At 40.1% G+C, this 22,309-nt stretch overlaps 1 protein-coding gene and 1 pseudogene across 9 annotated transcripts in view; one reads left to right on the top strand and one right to left on the bottom strand.

The window, feature by feature from the left end:
* Dtnb (dystrobrevin beta) overlaps positions 1 to 22,309 on the bottom strand; it is a 395,702-nt gene that overhangs the window by 134,543 nt on the left and 238,850 nt on the right. The gene's annotated exons all lie outside the window — the stretch shown is intronic.
* LOC123460925 lies at positions 10,071 to 22,151 on the top strand (annotated as a pseudogene).

Here is a 22,309-nt window from a genome sequence, read left to right as displayed (position 1 = left end):
CCCTTGTGCATCTGGCTAACTTAGGTCCTGGGGAATCGAGCCTTGAACCGGGGTCCTTAGGCTTCACAGGCAAGTGCTTAACCACTAAGCCATCTCTCCAGCCCTTAGATTATTTTTTTGATCAAATCAAATCAAAATCATGCACATAGTATCTAAATTAGTACTAAGCAAAATGGTTAAGAGAACAAAGGACTACATTAAAGTATTGCTTTCATTATATTTTTATGGTTATAATATTTCTCAATTGTCTAGGCTAATTATTTTGACTCAAAATCTGGAAAAATTTGGTTGGCTTAGCCATTCAACTTTGTAATGCACTTATATATGCAAATGAAGGAGTCCTCTTATTAAGGAGCACTCTGGTTCTAGATATCCTGTCTGTGTGCTTCAACATGCAGTAACAATAACCTTCACCCTGAGTGAAAAAAAAAATCAATATAGAACACAGGACGACCAAAGATGACAAGCAGAAAAAAGAATGAGGCATAAAGTATTCTAAGTTTATAGTTTTTGATTCATGCCACCACACCCGGAAGCTTGACATCATTCTTTGAAAAATATTTTTAACCATTTAACACCACTAGATAAAGGACAAACTGGTGACAGGCCAGCTTTAGCTTGTGGGCTGCAGTGTGCCAGTCCTGTTAACAAGCAAGATGAATCCTAGTTATGTGCAAAGGACATAGCCCTGCTCTTTCGCCTGCAATTTGAGAATAGAGACTTTAGCCACACTATCAAGTTTTGCTTTCTCTCAAAAACAACAACAACAACAACAACAACAAACCCCACAAACTGAAGTGTTATGAGTAACCTCGAATTAAAGAAATTATGTTTAAGGACTATGTGGTTAGATAATTAGACGCTAAGCAACAGAAAGTCGATCAGAGACATCAAGAGCCACAAGATGCATGAAAATGTGACCTGAGAAGTCTTGTTTACTTGATATTCTAACTTCCTCAAAAGGAACATGAGGAATGATGGCTGACATCTAGTGGAGGCTTTGGAAAGTGTAGGACTTAAAGAGTAAACAAAACCAAGACACAGTATCTACCATAAAAGGGGGTTGCCTATTTAAATCATGTAAAGGATCATCATGCAAAATATTTTAAGGGCTCATCATGCTTCTGGTTCTATTTTATGCACTGAGAATTCACTGACAAACAATCCAAAGTCTTTTGCAGTTCCTATTTTAGTGATATGATTCACCTTATTTGAAGAAAAGGCTTTAAAAGTTTCAAGTTATTTATAGCAACCAAACCTCTTACGAAGACATACACATATGTTATCTTTAACTAATATCCTGAGATAATTAATAGGTTATCACCATATCACAGAACAGCAAATTCAGCTTTCTTTCCAACTTCTCCTTGTCTCCCTTCCGTTACTCAAACAAGTTAGTTACTCATTGTTTTCTCTTCATTCTGAACTCCTCATTGGTTGAAACAGTACTTCAACTACTACGTGTTTCCGCAGCATGGATTTCTTAGCATGGCAGCATAGCAGGAAGCAGGTGCAATGGAAAAAAGGCCTGGAGAAAAGAAGAGTCCCAGATCTTGGACACAAGCTCTAATACCACCCACCACTTTGCTCCTGTGTGATGCTGGACATGCCATTCAACTTCATTGGTACTGTTTCCTCATTCAACAGGGTAGTGACTATCAGAGGTTAGGGATCCAATTAGAGAACTGAGACCACACCTTTCTCTTGGGGATAGGGAGTTTATTATTAGTGGTTAAGAAGCAGGGAGTTTTAGAAAAGGGGGAGGGGCACAGAACCAGGAGAATCTGGTGGTGGACTGTGGTGATGCCAACCCAGAGCTGGATGTGAGCCAGAAAACAAAAGGGGTGAACAAGATAGACACAGAGAGAAGGGTGTGTATGTAGAAAGAAAGCAGATGGGAGGCTGAGGCAGAGGAACAGTCAGAGATAGAGAACACAACTTACTTCAGGAAAGGGCCAGAAAGAGAATGGCATCTGGGGGCTTTTATTCCCATTCCCCTAGTGGAAGGAGGGTCTTGTGGAGTGTGGGCTAGTGCTCGGGGAAGGAGCCAGGTTAGTTAGATCTCCTATTAAGTTTTGGCCAGGAGGTGAGAGAGAGAAAGGGCTGGGGTAGAGAGCCCTGAGACTTAACAGTGACTTTTTTTCTTTTTTTGAGGTAGGGTTTCACTCTAGCCAAGGCTGACCTGTACTTCATATGCAGCCTCAGGGTGGCCTCGAACTCATGGTGATCCTCCTCTTACTGCCTCCTGAGTACTGGGATTAAAGGCATGCGTCACCATGTCCAGCCCTCTAACAGCATTGCTTTAAGGATTAAATGAACAATGACCTACACTGGAGTTCCTAGTATAAACAACAATTGACAGTGCAATTTGTGAGGATAATAATATGTCACTATTCTATATAACAATGAAAGGCTGAAATAGACTATCTCACAGTCAGTTTCAATTCCCACCCCCAAATCCTATTTAAAGCTTTAGCTTTTTTGCTTAATTTTTGAGACAGTCCAGACTGGTCTTGAACTTGCTATCTAGCAAAGAATGGCTTGAATTGTGGATCCTCCTGTCTCTACCTCCCTAGTGCTGGAATCACAGGTATGTGTCACTATACCTGGCTAGGATGTTTATTTTTATTTCCTGTCATACAATACTTGTGGTGGTAAAACAACTATTTTCCACTTAACACCAGAGTCTCATTTTGTAGCTTAGGCTGATAGCATTCCTTCTGCCTCTGCCTTGTAAGTGCTAGGACTGCAAGTGTGATCAACTCCATCAGGCTAAAAATAGGAGTTTTGTCTTTATAAACATTAGTCCAGTGCACTGTGGTTTCTCACCTGACCCATGTCTCTAGCTGGCCTCTCTCTTTTTTTTTTTTTTTTTCCGAGGTAGGGTCTCACTCTGGTTCAGGCTAACCTGGAATTAACTCTGTAGAGGCCTCTCTTTTACCCTTGTCCTGCTTCCTACATCTACATGACAGGTGGTGGTTTTATTTTAATGGAAAACTCAACATGCACTGCTCCTATCTACAAATCTTCAATTCAGGATAAGGTCCAGTAAGTTGCAGCAGTCTGTGTCTCCTTATTGCCCATCCTGGCTTGTAACTCTAGTGCTACTGTCTCCATTGACCAGGTCATCCCACCCTTGCTGTCTAACTTAGTTATCTTCTGGCTTCACTGTGAATGCCATTCTTCATGAGAGTCTTTCCTAGCTTGGGCACTGCCAAGATAAAGACAAACCATAAGGTAAAGACACCTTGCTGGAAAATTAGTTGGCATATATACTTGTCAAATCTGTGATACATTATTTGCCAGAGCTTCAAAATGAGTAGGATAGTTCTTCTGAATACATAGTACAATCTTATAAGCAGTTCAAGAAATTCTCATGAGCTTTAAAGAACTCTCTAACCTCACTAATATTTAAATATTAAGACCATTAGCTCAATGGGACTATTCTTTCAAATAAACTAGCTGTTTCAGACCTCTTTAGAAGGTACTTATCTGACCCCAGTTATATAATAATAAATTAAAATTTAATTTTGACTGATGAATGTCACATTAGGTGATTTCACTTCTAATTCAAGTTGCATTGTCCAAGTTAACACAATGGGCAGTTTTGCTATGTTAATGTAAAATGGCTTCTGAAAATGAAAAATATCTGTGTTAAGAGCATCTGAAAAGATTTTAGATTTCATATTCATACCCCAGACAGTTAATACTCATGGAGATAATTGACAAGTAGCTCAGTCAGATAGCACAAATGTGAGAACCCAAGTTGAATCACTAGTACCCACATGGAAAAGCCTGGTCATAGTTCATGCCCGTAATTCCAGCTATGGGGAGATACACACAGGAGGATGGATTCCTGAGGCTCACTGGCTGGCCAGTCTAGCTTAATCTGTAAGCTCCAGGCCAATGAAATCTTGTCTCTAAAAAGGTAGATAGCATAACTGAGGATGACACCTAAAACTGTCCTCTACCTTCCAAACATCTGCATGCATGCCCACACAGACATGCATTTACACATACAATAAAACACACATACACACTCACTGAGATTAGGTTGTTGCGATTGTTACAACAGGAAAATACTATATTTACATACAAACAGACCATTTACCCACACCTGAAAAAGCTAAAGATAACCACTGTCGAATGGCATCTCTTCCACAGGAGGATAACAGTCATGCTTTACTGGGGGAAAAGTATGATGTGTAAATACTGATACATGTAGACATCTGCTTCACTGTTATGTTTTTTATTTTTTAGCATCCCTCCCAGGACCTGGGACCTTCCCAGCCATAGGTTTAGATTTTTAAAAATATTTTAATGTATAATTTTTATTGACAACTTCTATAATAACAGACAATAAACCATAATTCCTTCCCCTTCCCCATTTTCCCCTTCACAACTCCACTCTCCATCATATCCCCACCCTCCCTCCATTAGTCTTTTTTTAAAAATTTTTTTTGTTTTTATTTTTATTTATTTGAGAGTGACAGAGAGACAAAGAGGCAGAGAGAGAGAGAATGGGCTCGCCAGGGCCTCCAGCCACTGCAAACAAACTCCAGACGCATGTGCCCCTTGTGCATCTGGCTAATGTGGGTCCTGGAGAACCGAGCCTCGAACCAGGGTCCTTAGGCTTCACAGGCAAGCGCCTAACTGCCCTCCATTAGTCTTTTATTTTGATGTCATCATCTTTTCCTCCTCTGATGAGGGTCTTGTGAAGGTATTGCTAGGCACTGAAAGGTCGTGGATACTGAGGCCAATTCCTTTCTTTTGTTTCAATTATTTATTGACAACTTCTATACTTACAGAAAATAAAACATGATAATTCCCCCCCACACTTTCTCCTTCACAACTTCACTTTCCATCAAATCCCCTCTGTCTCTTCGTAAGTCTCTCTTTTATTTTGAAGTCATCATCTTTTTCTCCTATTATAAGAGTCTTGTGAAGGTATTACTAGGAACTTCCAGGTCATGGATGTTAAGACCAATTTCTGCTTGGACATTTGCACCATAAGGAGTGGTACCCTTCCTTTGGCTCTTCCATTCTTTCTGCCACTTCTTTCACAATGGACCCTGAGCCTTGGAGGGTGTGATAGAGATGTTTCAGTGCTGGACACTCCTCCATCACTTCTTGTCAGCACTGTGTTGCCTTTTGGGTCAGCCCAGTGGTCACCACCATCTGAAAATAGAAGCTTCTCTAACCAAAGGTGAGAGTAGCATTAATATATGAATATGAGCATAGTGACTGCAGGGCAGTTTGGTGAATATAATATATGCATTTAACCAGACAAGAGCAGGCTTTACACTCCTAAGGCCTGGCTTGCCTCCCATAGAGGGGATCTTCAGTCCAATTAGAGAGCAGTTGGTTTCCCCCAGAGCAGACATGCCACTATTGCACCCATTTGGTCATTTGGCCTGTCTGGCCAAACTTGAGGCTTCCAGGGTCCAATGTTTTCACTGCTGATGACTTCTGTCTCCCATAGGGCTGCATGCAGTGCAGTGTTTCCCAGCTTTCAGTCAGCTGGTCTACAGGGAGAAAGGTTTTCAACTCAGTCCCAGCTCGATTTCTCAGTGAACTTGCCATCCAAGCATGTGAAGTCTTCAGCAATATGGTCTTAACCATCTTTTTCTGGTTTTGGAGGCAACAGGGACCTCCTTGGCCAACAACTCACTGTAATTCCCATCTCACTGGGTATCCCATCCCTGGCACCAAAAATTTTCTAGTCACAATCCATGGCTTCTGGATGTACCAATATCCAAAAAAGTAGGATTTCATGTCTTTCTCGGAATATCTTGAATTTTGATTGACCCTCCCCCACCCTTTACCCAACCTCTTCCCCTGGCCTCCCTTAGGTCATTCCCCTCCCTGTAATCTGCTCTACTTACATATATACAATATCATCCCCTTAAGTCCTTCCCTCTCCTCCCCCAACTATAGCCTTTTACTAGCTTACTAGCCTCTGCTACTGATTTTTGGTTCCACTTCTCACACAAGTCTAAACAGTCATAGTTAGGATCCACATATGAGACGAAAGCATGAGACATTTGGCTTTCTGGGCCTAGGTAACCTCATTTAGTACAATCCTTTCCAGGTTCATCCATTTCCCTGCAAATTTCATTTCATTTTTCTTTACTGCTGAATAGAACTACATTGTGTAAATGAACTACATCTTTATTATTCATTCACCTGTGTGTTGAGGGACATCTAGGCTGGTTCCTTTTCCCAACTATTGTGAATAATGTAGCAATAAACATGGTTATGCAAGTATCTCTAAGATACTAAGGAGAGTCCTTAGGATATATGCCTAGGAGTGCGATAGCTGGATCATATGGTAAATTTATTTTTAGCTGTCTCAAGAACCACCACACTGATTTCCATAATGGCTGTACCAGACTATATTACTACCAACAGTGTAGAAGAATTCCCCCTTTTCTGCATTCTCACCAACATTTATTGACATTTGAGATACTTATGTGGTATTTGTCCTTCAGTTCATTTATATAGTGTATTACATTTATCAATTTGCATATGTGGAACCATCCCTGCATCTCTGGGATAAAGCCTACTTGGTCAGGGTGAATGATCTTTCTGAAATATTCTTGTATTCTGTTTGCCAATATTTTGTTGAGGATTTTGGCATCTATGTTCATGAGGGTGATTGGTCTGTAAATTTCCTTTTTTTCCTGCCTTTGTCTGGTTTTGGAATCAGGGTGATGCTGGCTTCGTTGAAGGAGTTCAGTAGTACTCCTTCCTTTTCTATTTTATGGAAAAGTTTCAGAGGCATTGGTGTTAGTTCTTCCATAAAGTTCTCATAAAATTCACCAGTGAATCCATCTGAGCCTGGGAAATTTTTTATAACTACCTGGATCTCTGTACTTGTTATAGGTCTATTGAAATGGTTTATCTCATCTTGATTTAATTTTGGTAGGTCATATAAATCAAGGAAATCATCCACTTCTTTCAGATTTTCTAACTTAGTAGAGTATATGTTCTTAAAGCATGTCCTCATAATTTTCTGAATTTCTTTGGTATGTGCCCTTTTATTCCCTAATTTTATTAATTTGTGTCTCTTCTCTTTTTGTCAGATTTGCTAAGGGTTTATTCTTTCAAAGAACCAACTCTTTTATCATTGAGTGTTTGGACTTTTTGGTTTCTATTTCATTAATTTCTACTCTAATCTCTATTATTTTTTCCCATCTACTAATTTTTTGGTTTGCCTTGTTCTTCTTTTTCCAGGGCCTTAAGGTGAAGCATTTAGTTGTTTACTTTTGACCTTTCTAATTTCTTTTTTTTTAAATTTTGTTTGTTTATTTATTTGAGAGGGACAGACAGAGAGAGAAAGAGGCAGAGCAAGAGCGAGAGAGGAGGGGGTAGAATGGGCGTACCAGGGTCTCCAGCCCCTGCAAACGAACTCCAGACGCATGTGCCACCTTTTTGCATCTGGCTTACATGGGTACTGGGGAATCGAGCCTTGAACCGGGGTCCTTAGGCTTCACAGGCAAGCGCTTAACAGCTAAGCTATCTCTCCAGCCCCTCTAATTTCTTAATATAGGCACTTAAAGCTATAAATTTTCCTTTTAGGACTGCCTTCATTTGTATCCCAAAAGTTTTGGTATGTTGTGTTCTCATTACCATTTGATTTCCTGCTTGATTTCCTCAATGACCCATTTATCATTCACTAGTGTACTGTTTAGTCTCCATGATTTTGTATATGCTCTGCAGTTTTTCTTGTTGCTGATTTATAGTTCAATTCCATTGTGATCAGATAGCGTACAAGGAATTATTTCAATTTTCCTGTATTTGTTAAGATTTGCTTTCTGTCCTAATACACGGTCTATTTTAGAGAATGTTCCATATGCTGCTGAGAAAAATGTGTATTCTGTAGCATTTGGATGGAATATTCTGTAGATATCTGTTGGGTCCATTTGTTCTAAGACTATCTAATCCAGATACATCTCTGTTTATTTTTTGTTGGGATGATCTGTCAATCAATGAGAGTGGGGTATTGAACTCATCCAGTATAATTCTGCTTGGTGTTATCTGTGACCTTAAGTCTAATAGTGTTTGTTTGATGAAATTGGGAGCATGCACGTTAGGTACATATATGTTTAGAACTGCAATGTCTTCCTGTTGAATTTTTCCTTTAATCAACATAAAGTGACTTTCTTTATCTTTCTTCCCTGATGTTGGTGTGCAGTCTATCCTGTCACATATTAGGATAGCAACACCTGCTTATTTCTTTGTTTCATTTACTTGGAATACTGTTTTCCATCCTTTCACAGGCAAACAGAAGGATCCAATCTGCAAGCCTGTGTCTTTTGGTTGGGGCACTGTGCTCATTGATAGTAACAGTTATTATTGAAAGGTATGTATTTGTACTAGCCATCCTACTTGTTTGGTAGTGCTTCCTTTTTCACTTTACTCTCTTGTATTAAGTGTTTTTTGAGTATAATTTACCTTTCTCTGTTTCCTCATATGTATGCTTTCCTTTCCTTTCAGCATGGAGGATCCCCCTCAAGCACTTTCTGTAGAGCTGGTGTAGTTGTCAAATATTCCTTCAGCCTGTTTTTGTTGTGGAACATCCTTACTTCTCCATCAATTTGGATGGATAGGTTTGCTGGGTAAAGTATTCCTGGTTGACAGCTGTTATCTTTCAGAACTTGGAGTAAATCATTCCAAGCCCTTCTGGCTTTTAAAGTTTGTTCTGAGTAATTGGCTGTGATCCTTATGGGCTTGCCTTTATAGGTGACTTGCTTTTACTCTCTTACTGCTTTAAATATATTTTGTTTGGTATGTGTGTTTGGTAGTTTAATTATAATATGGCAAGGAGAGGTTCTTTCCAGGTTTTGTCTGTTTACCCAAAGGCTTCCTGGGTCTGCATTGGCATTTCTTTCTCAATTTGGGGGAAATTTTCTTCTTTGATTTTGTTGAAAATGCCTACTATGCCTTTGGAATGAAATTATTCTCTTTCTACTCTACCCTGAATTATTATATTTGATCTTTTCATAGTGGTCCAAATATCTTGAAATTCCCATTAATGCCTTCTATTAGTTTGTCTTTCTCTTTGTTGGAGTGCATTAGATCTGCAACCTGGTCTTTTAGTTTAGACATTCTTTCCTCTCCTTCATCCATTCTATTGGTGAGACTTTCTACAGTTTTTCATTTGACTTACTGTGTTTTTCTTACTGTGTTTTTCTATTTCTGACTGGTTTTTCATTATTATTTCTCTTTCCTTATTCATGTCTTGTATTGACCTCTTTATTTCATTAATTTATTTCCGGTGTCTTCTTTGATTTCTTTGAGCATATTTATTATCACGTTTTTGAAATCTTTCTCAGGCATTTCCTCTAAATCAGTCTCACTGGAGGTCATGGATTTATAATTTTTGGTGGAATTACACTTTCTTGATTTTTTTGTGCATCTTGTATTATAATATAGAGATTTTTGCATCTTGGATTAATTTGATGCTTAGGTTTTCTAATTATCTCCAGCATTCTTAGACATATCAATCAATCTGATGTTATATATCTTCAGGATAGGAGCTTAAGGTGTTAGATGTGGCTCTTAAAACACTCTCAGAGTAACCACAAAAGTGACCCTAGGTGTTGGGTTTGCCTGTTATGTGAGTATTCTAGTAGGCTGGGTGGAACAAAATATAGGCAAATTCTAAAATTTAACTGAACAATATACACATTCAATGAAAACCAGCACAGAGTATTTATGCAATAGTAGGTATTTAGACAAGCAGATCCTCTAACAGAGTCAAAGTCCCTAAGGATGTGTGTTGCCCCACAACCGTAATCCTGTCAACTGGGAGGCTTATATTTCTGGTCTGTGGAGGGTTCCAAGTTTAGTTTGTGACCAAGTGAGACCCCATCCCAATGAACAACAGAAGGGGAGACGAAGGCACTATAAATCAGGAAGCAACAAATGACAAGCCCAGAATATAGCTTATTTAAGAATGGCAAGTCCATTGGAGATGCTGCAGGCCACGTGGCCCAGAGCATCTGAAGCCTGTGGCTTCCTTTCTGTTTCTCCCTTGCACTCATCCAGTCTGCAATTTTGTAAAAATGGACTCCAATAAAACTACTTTGCAAAAGGTAGGAAAGAAACAGAACAGAAAGAGTGAAAAAGTTGAAGAGGCAGAGCCTGAACAATATGTGGTAGAAAAAGCACTGGATCAATGTGTTGTAAATGGGACAGTGGAGTATTTCCTGAAGCAGGAGGAACTTAGAGATGCTGACAGTACTTGGGAACCTGAAGAAAATTTAGGTTGTCTGGAGTTAATCAAAGCATTTCTTAATTCTCAAAAGGCTGGTAAAGAAAAAGATGGCACAAAAAGAAAATCTTTATCTGACAGTGAATCTGATGACAGCAAATCAAAGAAAATGAATACCTGGTGCCACAGACATCAGTGGAGAATTGATGTTTCTCATGAAACGGAAGGACTCTGATGAGGCAGACTTGGCGCTGGCAAAGGAGGTGAACATGAAATGTTCTCAGATCATCATTGCTTTCTACAATGAAATGCTGACTTGGCATCTTGTTAAGATGAAGCCCAATAATTGTTTGCATTGTTTTAATATATATGTGTGTGTGTATGTATGTGTGTGTATGTGCATATATATATATATATATATATATATATATATATAAAAGAATGAAATCTGGTCTTGGGTTTTGATTTACTGGTGTGAAAAATAACTATATTCTCATGGAGATCAAAATTGATACTGAGCTGTCAGAATTTTTTTAAATTTTACTTTCTGCATTGAGAGCACTGGTTACTTTGAACTTTCTATAGATGCTTCTTAACAGTAGAATATTTGATACCATGGTATATTTCCTCTACATTGGAAAATAGTTTTTTCTAAATGTTGGAGAAAATTCTTTTGTTTTGTATATGTATGTATGCATGCATAAAATACTTAGTGCAAGTGGCTTTGTTTTTAATATCCCTCTGCCCGCCTGCCCCCCAAAAAACATGGATGATAAGCTATTATTCTAGGAATTCCTAAGAAATCACTTCAGGTTAAGCTGAAAATTTTCCTGAAGCCATGACCTTTGAAATTAGATGATTCTATAGTAAATTGGATAGTTTAGGTTGGATCATGTAAAAGGCAGACACATCATAATTCTTACCTATACCCCCATGTAAATTCAATAGTATATTTGTAAAATTTTATTACTAACTAACTAACTCCTTATTCAATCAGGGAAACTAGACAAACCCCAGTTTGTTAATAGAACAAGACTTGTATAGTTCCTCTATATAAAGTCATTCCATTCCTGTGCTGAAAGATAAAATCTGCACTAAAAAAATTGTAGTTCATAGAATTTCTAAGACAATGCATGTGATCATGGTTAGAAATGGCAGCTTAGGGGCTAGAGAGATGGCTTAGTGGTTAAGCGCTTGCCTGTGAAGCCTAAGGACCCTGGTTCAAGGCTTGATTTCCCAGGACTCACGTTAGCCAGATGCACAAGGGGGCGCAGGCATCTGGAGTTCATTTGCAGTGGCTGGAGGCCCTGGTGTGCCCATTCTCTCCCTCTATCTGCCTCTTTCTCTGTCTGTCATTTCCAAATAAATAAATAAACAAAAAAATAAAAAATAAAAAAGAAATGGCAGTTTAGGGGCTGCTGGCACAAAACTGGATACTATGAGTTCCTGACCTGCATGCTGCTTCTTTACTCTGACTCCTTCCTCACATGTAGGCTCAGTCTTTTTAGTATTTGGGTCACTGATTGAGCAGAACACATGATAGTAACTTTGTAGTATCAGAATGTTATCCAGCTGTATATTGTTTACTTTATAGTAAATAATAGTGAACAACGGTCAATAAATAGTTTTATATTCTTTAATAAAAAAAAGAATGGTAAATCCAACCATCTATCAGATTAAACACATAACTTACCCTGACATGGAATGTGCAATTAGCACTTCTGATGCAAGTTGGCTAGTACTGACCCAGTGTAAACCCAGTTACCTTTTGGGATGGTTTTGGTTTCAGCTATGCTATGCTATGCTGTGCACCTGCCTGGGTCCCTCTTTGCTGTGTTGTGGGCTCAGGTAGGCGGGCTGGGTCGGTGGGTTGCTGCTCTGATCGCCTGTGCTGAGTGCTGTATAGGCGAGTTCCCTTCCCCAGGTCTCTGGTGCTTGCTGGCGCTGGGGGGAGGGAAGGCTGTGGATGTTGCCTGAAGTTGTCCCAATGGTCCTTGCAATTTTCTTCCTCATGAGCTACTCAACATGTCCCTGCTGCCTTCCTCTTCATGTTTCTTGAGTTTGTGAGGGGAATGGTGTGAGTGGAAAATCCCTTCACCTGACTGTTCCTGGAACTCAGGCAGAGCCTGGCTATCACAGCCACTTAGACCTGGTGTCGCTGCTGCTGGAGCTGCCTCTGTCTGCTTCTGTGGTCTCTAGATGCTCTGGATCTCTTCTATTTCTCTGCTTTGGTTGATAATTTCACTTTTTATTAGAAGAGTGTATTTTGCTGTTTTTTAAAAAATATTTATTGTTTGCTTTTTCTCCTCTACGCTGCTTTGGCATGATTGCTATGCTGCCATCTTAACTGGAAGTCCTCTTGTTTATTTTTTGTTGGGATAACCTCTCAGTTGATGAGAGTGGGGTATTGAAGTCACCCACTACAACTGTGTTTGGTGTTATCTATGACCTTAATTTTAATAGTGTTAGTTTGATGAAACTGGGAGCCCCACGTTTGGTGCATATATGTTTAGGACTATAATATCCTCATGTTGGAGTGTTCCTTTAATCAATATAGAGTGACCTTCTTTATCTTTCCTAAATAATGTTGGCTTAAAGTTTATCCTGTCAGATATCAGGATAGCAACACCTGCTTGTTTTATAGGCCCATTTGCTTGAAATACCGTTTTCTATCCTTTCACCCTAAGATAATGTCTGTCTTATAGGAAAGGTAAGTTTCTTGGAGGCAACAAATAGAAGGATCCTGCTTTTTAACCTAGTCTGCAAGCCTGTGTTTTTTGGTTGGGGTATTGAGTCCACTGATATTCAGTTATTATTGAAAGGTATACATTTATTCTTGCAATTCTTCTTGCTTTGTATGTAGTTATTCCTGTTTTTCCTTCATTCTCTTGTATTAAGCATTATTTGAGTATGGTTTATTTTTTCCATGTTCGTATGTGTGTACTTTTCTTTCTCTTCAGCATGGAGGATCCTTTCAAGTATTTTCTGTAGAGCTGGTTTACTGGTCATATATTCCTTTCACTTATTTTTGTTGTGGAATGTCCTTCTTTCTTTCTTTTTTTTTTTTAAATTTTTATTTATTTATTTATTTATTTGAGAGCGACAGACACAGAGAGAAAGACAGATAGAGGGAGAGAGAGAATGGGCACGCCAGGGCTTCCAGCCTCTGCAAACGAACTCCAGACGCGTGCGCCCCCTTGTGCATCTGGCTAACGTGGGACCTGGGGAACTAAGCCTCGAACTGGGGTCCTTAGGCTTCACAGGCAAGCTCTTAACCGCTAAGCCATCTCTCCAGCCCGAATGTCCTTATTTCTCTGTCAATTTGGATGAATAGCTTTGCTCGATAAAATAATCTTGGTTGACAGTTATCTTTTAGAAATTGGAATAGATCATTCCAAGCAAGCCCTTCTGGCTTTTAAGTCTGTGTTGGGTAATCTGCAGTGATCCTGATGGGCTTGCCTTTATATATGACTTGATTTTTCTCTTTAATTGCTTTTAATGTATTTTCTTTGGTTTGTGTGTTTAGTAGTTTAATTATAATATGGCGGTGAGAGGTTCTTTCCTGATTTTGTCTGTTTGGTGTTCTAAAGGTTTCCTGTACCTGCATTAGCATCTTCTCCCCTATTTTAGGGAAATTTTCTTCTATAATTTTGTTGAAAATACTATGCCTTTGGAGTAAAATTCTTCTATTCTACTATACCCCAAATTGTTTGTTTGTTTGTTTTTTTGGTTTTTTGAGGTAGGGTCTCACTGTAGCCCAGGGTGACCTGGAATTCACAATGGAGTCTCAAGGTGGCCTTGAACTCATGGCAATCCTTCTATCTCTGCCTCTTGAGTGCTGGGATTAAAGGTGTGCACCACCACGCCCAGCTATACCCTGAATTCTTATGTTTGATCTCTTCATAGTGTCCCAAATGTCTTGAAATTCCCATTCATACCTTCCTATTAGTTTGTCTTTCTCTTTGTTGGACTGTAGTTGATCTGCCACCATGTCTTCTAGTTTATATATTCTGTCCTCTCCTTGATCCATTCAACTGGTGAGACTTACTACTAAGTTTTGTATTTGACTTACTCTGTTTTCATTTCTAGTATTTCTGATTGGTATTTTTTTTCATTATTTCTATTTCCTTACTCCTGTATCGTGTTTCTTGGATTATAAGGTAGAGATTTTTGCATCTTGAGTTAATTTCATGCTTGGGTTTTCTAGTTATCTGCAATATTCACAGATTTGTAACTCTGACTTTATATATCTTCAGGGTAGGCATTTAAGGTGGCAGGTGTGGCTCTTATATTACTATCAGTGTAACAGGCAGAAGAGACCCTAGGTGTTGAGTTTGCCTGTTATGCAAGTATTCTAGTTGGCTGGTTGGGGAAAATTAGTGGAAAATTCTAAAATTCAACTGAGCAATGTATACATGCAATGAAAACCAGCACACAATATTTATGAAAGAGTGGGGATTAAAGCAAACAGATAATCTAATAAAAGTCAAAGTCCCTAAGGGTGTATGTTGCCCCACACCCTTAATTCTCTTAACTGGAAGGTTGAGATTTCTGATCTGAAATGGGTTCCACGTCAGCCTGAGGCTGAGTGAGACCCTGCCCCCAATAATGACAAAGAAAATGACAGGGCCCTATAAATCAGAAAACATCAAATGCAACAAAAGTCAACACCAAAATAGTTTATTTCAGCATGGTAAATCTAACCAAGAATACATCAATCAAATCTAACACATAACCTGCCCTGACATGGAAGGTGAGATCAGCACTTCCAGTGAAGGTCTATGTACCTGACTTTGTAAGTAGGGCCTGCTACCTTTTGGGATGGCTTCTAATCTCATCTATGCTGAGTGCCTACCTTGGTTCCTCTCTTTTGTTTTGTGGACTAAGGCTACTTGGGTCACTGAATTTCGTGTTCTGATCAGCTTTACTGGACGCTGTGTGGTTGGGTGGGGGGGTGGGTGTGTGATCCTCTAGTGGTTCGCAGCACTGGTGGTTGGGAAGCTGTGCAGGATGCCTGGAGTTGTACCAGAGCTGCTGAGCTGATCCCTGCTGTCTTCCCCATCAGGTTTCTTGATTTTACAAGGAGGCTGGCACTGAGTTGAAAATCCCACCATCTGGTTTGTCTGGCAGCTCAGGTAGTGCTGGTTGGCCCCATGAATGGGGTGCATGGTAGGAGCTGATTCTGGCTGGTTGCCTGCTTACTATAAGCTCTGGGTCTTCTGCTTCTCTCCTGTGGTTGATCGTTCCTTACACACCTTCACTTTTCAGTATGAGTGTATTTTGCTGTTGTTCTACTTACTCCCTGCCCCTAGGCTGCTTTGGCATGGCTACTACTCCACCATCTTACCTGGAAGTCCCATGCAGACATTTTCTAAGGAGTCGGGCTTTATCTATCCTAAGTTACTATTTTGCAAGTTACACACAAAAGACACTGCTGGTGAAAATTCTATGAATATGACTTTTAAAAAAATTTTGTATTTATTTATTTGATAGAGAGAAAGTGGGAGAGAGAATGGGTACGCCAGGGCCTCCAACATCTGCAAACAAACTCCAGACGCATGCACCACCTTGTGCTTCTGGCTTATGTGGGTCCTGGAGCACTGAACCTGGTCCTTTGGCTTTTCAGGCAAGTGCCTTAACCACTAAGCCATCCCTCCAGCCCCATCATTTGCTTTTAATTGAAGGAGTTTTATAAAATGAATTCTGGACAGCCTATTACAATTATTTAAAACTGGCTTCCTCAAAACATCACATGGTACTCCATATATACATACCACCTTTGTGGTTTTATATATAAGTTAAAAAACTTAAGGGCTGGAGCGATAGCTCTGAATGAAGTGCACTTCCTGTGTAATCATCAGGCCCTGAGTTTATCATGAGATGATCAGAGTTCAAATTTCCAGATCCCATGTAAACAGGTGGGGACAGCCATGTGCTCCTGTAACCCCAGTCCTGCAGGGAGTAGAAACTAGGAATGGTTGCCTTAAAAAACAGGACTACACAGAAGAGTGATGGAGAGGGACAACCAATGTTTTGAGGTGGCAGCTGTGACCACACCTGACCGCGGGTCAGTTTATAAGGTGCCACAGCACAATACATCCACCCATTGCACTCCCCCCGCCCCACACACATTTAAAAGACACTGGCTTCCTCACTCTCACTCAAACCTACCTACACACAAACAGAGTTGTCGACTACTGTTTGCATCTTGCAGACTTAGTTAGAAGGTCCTAAATAAACACTTCCTGAATGGAAATTAAGATCATCAGTGAGAATTAAGACTGATACTCAAATATTTATATTTTATATACATTTTTGAATAATATTAAAATTTAAAATATATTTATTTATGAGAAAGTGTATGGGTACACCAGGGCTTCTTGCCTCTGTGAATGAATTCCAGATACATGCACCACTTTGTGCATATGGCTTTACCTGAGTACTGGGTGAACTAAACACAGGGTGTCAGGCTTTGCAAGCAAGTGCCTTTAACTACTGAGCCATCTGCCCCCATCCCCTAATTTTTTTAAATTCACAATTTGTTGTTCATATAGCTGAAACCACTTATACTGAAACAGTGCTTCCATAAGCTGACCAGGTTCACTAAAGCACATTCTCAGAAGGTTTGCAAAGCCTATCAGGCCCTGGTTTGATTCCCCAGCATTCAGATAAAGCCAGCCAGATGCACAAAGTGGCATATGCATCTGGAGTTCATTTGCATCAGAGGCCCATCCATCCACTCATTCATTTTCTCTCAAATAAATTATAAATGATATGCACATATATGTACAATCTTATGCTGCCAGAATAATAAGGAAGATGATCTAGAACAAGCAACCTGAATGACCATTGTGGTTATGCTGCTTCAGAACTGCCCCAGACTCCAAAGGCCATGGACTTTGTGAAAGGAACACTTACACAATCACTGGTATTGGGGGGCTAATTTGCTGGTACATTTTATCTACTTCATCTTCATTAGGTAGCAATAATAGCAAAGGATCTTACCTTAAAGATATTCTCTGTGACTGATTGAGATGGGGAGGGGGTATGATGGAGAGTGGAGTTTCAAAGGGGTAAGTGGGGGGAGGGAGGGTATTACCGTGGGGTGTTTTTTTTATAGTCATGGGAGTTGTTGATAAAAAAAAATTGAAAAATTTTAAAAAAAGATATTCTCTGTAAGAATTATAGCATCATGGATCACAGACATAATTGGAAATAGTCCCAAATTCTATTAATGGGAGAATGGACTTCTGGGGCACAGTGCTTTTGATGAATTTAAAAACACCATATTTAATAAAGTAATGAAGCACTAGCAGTTTCTTTGCTGAGAAGCATGGTCTCCTCAGCTGGGCCCACAGGGTAACTAAAAGCAGGATGAAAGCCATCATTTTGTGTCTCTCTACCTCAACTTTGGCTGAAGTCCCAGAGATAAGTCAGTGCTCTTAATCTTTCTTCTTGAAACACATGGATTTTCAGGACACCAGAACATTGGAAGAGAAACCTACCCATATTCCCAGATGAGGCAATTATCTAGTAATCATCTCCCAAGACCAGCTTGCTTCCTCAAACAATAAGCACTGAAACAATGATCTACCAGACCACACCTAAACCAGGACTGCTTAATTATGCAGAACTCTTGCCCAGTTGCTCCTCTATTTAAAGTTAAAATTCCTGTCAGTACCCAGAAAATAAATCTTGGGCCACTAGACCCTTTTATCCACTCCTCTTCTCAATATGGCCACATTAATTTCCTTTCTCTCCTTTTCACACCATGACCTGTCTTTTATCAGTGTAATGGGATAGGTGGCTAAGCCCAGCTTGCTGGGGCTGCTGGAGCCCAGTCTTTTATGCTAAATGCTTTGGTTAACAGTAATAAACTTTTATAGGTGGTATGTTTATCATGACAATTTACATAAACTTGCAAAATATGTGACTTTCACGGATGCATACAAACATATAAAATAAATACCAAACAAATGTTAGTGTCACCTTTTAGGACAGACGAAGTAACAGAGCTGGGATATGGCTCAGCAGAGTGCTTCCTAGTGAACAAGTGGCCATACCTTCCATCCAAGTAATGCCAAAACAAAACAAGATAAAAGGTAATGGGATCAGAAAAAGGAACACCAGAGACTATAATGTTATCCATAGCGTTTTAACAAAATGATGCAAATATGATAAAATGATGTATACCCACCTTACCAGCACACACACTAAGATTCAACAAAGAAAAATCCAAATTCTGATTCTTATCTGTCTGTCCTAGCCTGCATTTCCACTTAACCTTACAAAAGATAAAGATAAAGATAAAGAGAATATTTTAAAAATAAAGAGAACAACTTTAAGGTCAAATTCACCCAAGACAGGAAAAGTAGAGGCACAGAACACTAGGAATACCAGGGACTAGAGAACTCAATGAAAGAGGGGAAGAGATCATTTCAACATCAGAGATGGTTAGAAGTTTGTATCATCAGCAGCAAAATACCTAGCATGTACCTGTCTCCCCCAGCCCTGCTCCACAGCACCACTCAGCAAAGGGATTAGAAAGACACTGAAGTCAGGAGCCCCAGGTATGGATGGGGCACAGGACCTGAGTGAAAGTGGACTAAAAATAAGCCTGTAAATGATTGGATTACCCAACATTCCTCTCATGGTCAGAAAATTTATAATCTCTGATGTCACAACTGTGTCCTATCTATAAAGAAGCTCTCAGCCAGCCCCTAAGGGGAAACATGAGGACACTTATAGCCACTACTCAGGAGGCATATTGAAGGTAGTCCAGGTGTTCATGCCAGGGAGGATGGACATGAGAAGATTTTCACAATACAGACATAATGAGTCTGTCAACTTTTCAAAGAGACATACAAAACAATGGACAACTAGAGCACAATACACACTAGTAAATAGATACAGAGATGGCTCAGTGGATAAGAAAGTTTGCATCTAGGAAATAAGGTGGAAGAGTGTCATGGGAGATAGGAACACATGTCTTTAACCCAAATAGGGCACAAAAAGGAAGACCAAAGTACAATTATACCAACACCAGTTTGATGAACCAATTAGTTTATTAGGGGTCACTTATAGAGCATGAAGATGGGTTACTTATGGGAACATGGAGCCACCAAAGCAGCCACTTTGATGGAGATTCCTGTGTCAAGATTACTCCTTGGATGCTTCTCCCTCAGCCTCAGGGTGAGGGCTTACTTACACAGCATGGGAACCCTGGAGCAGCCACACCACTGAGAAGTTTCATCCTACCCTAAATTAGGACTTTCCTGTGGCCTTCCAGAAGCTCCTTGTCCCTCTCCGGGAGTATGGAGACCCCAGAGCAGCACTTCAATGGGGCTCACTATTTGGTGATTAACCCTGTGGATGCACCTTCCTCAGCATAGGGGTGAGGGCTTACTACAGAGCATGGAGAATCCAAAGAAATCAGATAGAGCTCTCTATATTGGGAATGCCCCTGCAGATGCTCCTCCCTCAGCCTCAGGGTGAGTATTGAGTTACAGAGCATACAGACTCCAAAGAAACCACTTAAATGGAGCTCACTGTTACTTGTTCTTTTATCCTCTATATAGTTTATCTCCCCCTGAAGTCATGAGACTTCGTTAATTTACTGTATACATCTGGCAAAGAGTTATCTGAGATCTCAGGTGGGGGCTGATGACCTTCTCCAAGCCTTCTTTCTGTGAGGTGTCCTAGCTGCTTTTGATAAAGCTGGTCACTACTTTCAATGCACAGGAATTTGGCCATACAAAATAGAGCAACAGAGGAATATTTCTGACATCTTCCTCTAGCCTTCACATATGTGTGCACAGGGTGTGTACGCCATATATCAGGACAACCCAGGTTCAATTCCCCAGAACCCATATAAAGTCAGATGCACAAAGTGGCACATGCATCTGGAGTTCATATGCAGTGGCTGGAGACCCTGAAGTGCCCATTCATATCTCATCTCTCCCTTTCCTCTCTCTCTCTCTATGCAAACAAATAAAATATATTTTTTTAAAAAAGAATATACCCCTCCTCAAATAAAGACATTGCTCAAGGTGGAAAAGAATGATTGGAGTGGGATATATGCATAAAAGGGAATTTTGAAGAAGTATGATAAATAGAACAAAATAAAATGGTACAACTGTGCATGGTGGCCTATACCTGTAACCCAACATGATGGGTTAAAACAGGAAGGTTATGAATTCAAGGCCAACTTGGACTGCATAAGACACAACAAACTACCAAAAATGGTAGAAAAAACTCATAACAATCTAAATCAAGTTTAATTAAAACAGTGATTGTTATAATCGCTAGTTATGATATTACAAAAATACATTTGGATTGGTCAAGCTTGCTAATTAAAAGAAAGGTTGGGGGCTGGGGAGATGGCTGAGCAGTTAAAGGTGCTTGCCTGCAAAGACTGACAGCTGGGGTTTGAGTCCCTAGTACCCATGTAAAGCCAGATACACAGAAAATGTCTAAGAAAGATACCAAAGATCCTGCAAGTGTTCAATCTTTTGCTGATGAAACTGGGTAGATATTATTCAATCACCTGAACTACAGGAAACCATCAGTGAAGCTGATGGAGATAGGGAAGCCAATGAGAAAGACTTCCTACAAATCATAAAAAAGATCAGCCTCTCTACAGATCAGTGTTTCCATTTCTGCAAACACATATGACAAATTTACCACTGCATGAAATCCAGAACACAATCTCCTCTGCACACCTCCTGGATAGCTTTAGCCATGACCCTGAATTTATTTTAGACTTTTGAAGGTGATTTCATGTTGATGATCTATGTGAAATGACCTAATGATTACTTTAATTCTGGAAAGTAGAACAAGAGCACATTAGAGGTGTGAAAAGAGTCCTAAAGTCTGTCTCCCTGCCATTGTCACCTTACATTATGTCACCTAACTTCTTTTTTTTTTTTTTTAAAAGCCGAGCATGGTGGTGCATGCTTTTTTTTTTTAATTTTTTTTTGTTCATTATTTATTTATTTATTTGAGAGTGACAGACATAGAGAGAAAGACATATGGAGGGAGAGACAGAGAATGGGCACGCCAGGGCCTCCAGCCACTGCAAACGAACTCCAGACGCGTGGGGCCCCTTGTGCATCTGGCTAACGTGGGACCTGGGGAACCGAGCCTCGAACCGGGGTCCTTAGGCTTCACAGGCAAGCGCTTAACCGCTAAGCCATCTCTCCAGCCCTCACCTAACTTCTTACAAGTACATGTTCAGTGGATATTTTTCTATGAAACAATTTTTTTAGTTGATATTTGAGTGCATTTTCTCTCTGTAAAACCCAATGAATGGCCATGCATGGTGGTGCACACCTTTAATCCCAGCATATAAGAGGCAGAGTTAAGAGGATTGCTGTGAGCTTGAGGCCAGCCTGGCACTACAGAGTGACTTCTAAGTCAGCCTGGGCTAGAGTGAGACTCTACATTGGGGGGGAAAAAAAAAAGCAAGCAAACAAGAACGCCAATGAATGCTTGGTCTGGCATCTGGATACATGTTAATACTACTTGTTTCATCTTAAAAACAAAATTTTTCTTAGCTTAAAAAAAGAAAACAGTGAGGGAGACTTCTGGGTAAGATGGCTGCATAGGAGTCACACCAAATCAGCCTTGGGAGGGATTTGAGCAAAACCACAGCAAGATACACTCTTTGTCTGAAAAGTGAAGGTGTGTAGGTTATTTATCAGGCACAGTGGAGAAGCAGGAAAGACTAAGATCTATCAAAAAGGAGGAAATCGAACAGAATCCCATGGCAGAGCTTATGGACCTGGACCTGATCTGCACAGACTTGTGTGGATCCGTAAGCCTGACCAGTGCCCAGCTGCAGGAGCAGAGAGCAACCAAGGGTGGTTCCCAACCTCATCAGTCTCCTTGCAAAGTCAAGAAACCTGAAGGGGAGACGCAGACGAACTGCTGAAGGGGACACAGGCGGGACCAGCTGAGCAGTTCCAGTACAACTCCAGACTTCCTGCACCATCCCATCTCCCAATGGACAGCACCCCAGCCCTCCAGAGAATACATTTTGTGCCCAGTGACAGCACATCCAGCACAGCTGATCAGAACACCAGATTCACA

This window comes from Jaculus jaculus, chromosome 5 (genome assembly GCF_020740685.1).
Source record: "Jaculus jaculus isolate mJacJac1 chromosome 5, mJacJac1.mat.Y.cur, whole genome shotgun sequence".
NCBI lineage: Eukaryota > Metazoa > Chordata > Mammalia > Rodentia > Dipodidae > Jaculus > Jaculus jaculus.
This window is presented reverse-complemented; position numbering and strand designations above follow the sequence as displayed.